This window comes from Centruroides sculpturatus, unplaced genomic scaffold (assembly GCF_000671375.1).
Source record: "Centruroides sculpturatus isolate CEXI.00-Female unplaced genomic scaffold, Cexi_2.0 scaffold10, whole genome shotgun sequence".
NCBI classification, from domain to species: Eukaryota; Metazoa; Arthropoda; class Arachnida; order Scorpiones; family Buthidae; genus Centruroides; species Centruroides sculpturatus.
Genome location: NW_019384396.1, coordinates 1,177,264 through 1,179,068, shown reverse-complemented (window position 1 = coordinate 1,179,068; position 1,805 = coordinate 1,177,264).

Below are 1,805 nucleotides of genomic sequence, written 5' to 3'. Positions count from 1 at the left end.
TAATACTGTTAATTATTTTGATATGCACATACACATCTAGGAAGAGTGATTTTTCTATACCAAATTTTATATTCCATATGTTCATAATCAGTGCCTAGAATATAAATAATAAGATAAATTTGTATCAGATCTGCATATTTTTGCGCAATCATTACTGTGTAAAAAGCAGAAATAGCATGAAGAAAACAATAAGCCTATAGGGAATAACATAGAAGCAAGTACTGGCACTTGACCATCAACATAACTGCTCATTAAAATAAATTCTCAGACTCACCAGTGTCATCTGTATGATGTGACACCATTAGCAGGACTCTTAATATTTAATGCTATTTTGTTGAATATATTTGGATATTTTTTGTTGTCAATAGTGTTAAATGAAAAGAGCATAAGCTTATAACTTATGTAATCTAACATAACCAGTTCATTATATTTTCTAAATAGATATTTAACAGAAACTAAAGATTGGAATAACCCTGTCTTTCACAGCTTTTTAAGTCATGAAATCATTACTTTTCCAGATTTCATTTTCATTAGTACAGGTTCTACAGCAAAAGCCAATGGTTTAACAAAGTTTTTTTGAAGCAACATTCATTGACAGAATGATCAGTCATTTTGTGATTTAAAAAAATAGCAGAAAGAAGTCCTCAAAAAAGACGATATTGTCACTAGTTTTATTGACAATATTGTCCATTGGATCTAACAAAGATGAAATAAGAATTTGAAATAATTCTGTTGGATTGTGTGTTCACAGTTCATAACTTTTCTTGAATGCACTCTTCTAAAAGAGAGAGATGCCTCCAATCGTGAATAACCTTTACATTCGAATTAATGAGAAATATCACTTGTTGACTTCGATAACAATGGCAATGACCTATTTTGACCATTTGTAAATTCAGAAATGTGTGGTTTGTTGAAAGATATAACATATTAGTTGTTTAATATTGCTAAAAACCCTGTTGCCATGGAAATGAGTTTGGCAATCATTCAAGCTGCAACAACTGCAGAAAATCTGAACATTTTCAATGTATATCATTTAATTATTTTTTCACCTTTACTTTCCTTTTGCTTTCTAATAAGTCTGTTCTTTCCATTCATAATCTGTATACTGGCTCCCTAGATTCTGGATTTTTCCTATTAGATTATTCCTAATTATTATTTTCTTTTGAAATGTGTGTTCTCTATTATTAGATTGTCATTAGATGTTGCAATAGCACAATCTTTTCTCTTACTTGGAATTGATTTCAATTTTCTTTGTTAACTCTTCTAATTTGACAAATTAAATTTCTCCCAAAACCCTATTCCATCAGATTAATTTAGACTTATACAGAATATATAAGTTTATTACACAATTAAATTTACATATTAGCTATGTCCTGATGTGATCGTGATTGCCCCATGGCACCACTGTGTCCACCAATGATACAAGACAAAATGTCAATGCCATTTATATTGTATGGAATCATGCATAGCTCTGTACAGATCATTTCCCAGCCAAGATATAAAATTTCCAGAGTCCCTTTTTTAATGCACAGTGATTTTGTAACAGATTTGTCAAACAATCTTCCCTTCACTAAGTAAACAAACTTGTCCCTTCTATTGTACAATTTTAGAGCACAGCCAAGATTTATAAAACAACTATATTTCAATTCACTGTCTATAAATGATAGAGATTTCTTTTAAGGAAGCAAATCCTATCATTTTCCAAATAATTCAATCTGTAATGTCCTATTCAAAGCATTTACTGTTTTTGTCTGTCCACAGAAAATGGACAATGTTTACATTTTTTTCTTAACCATGGAATTGAA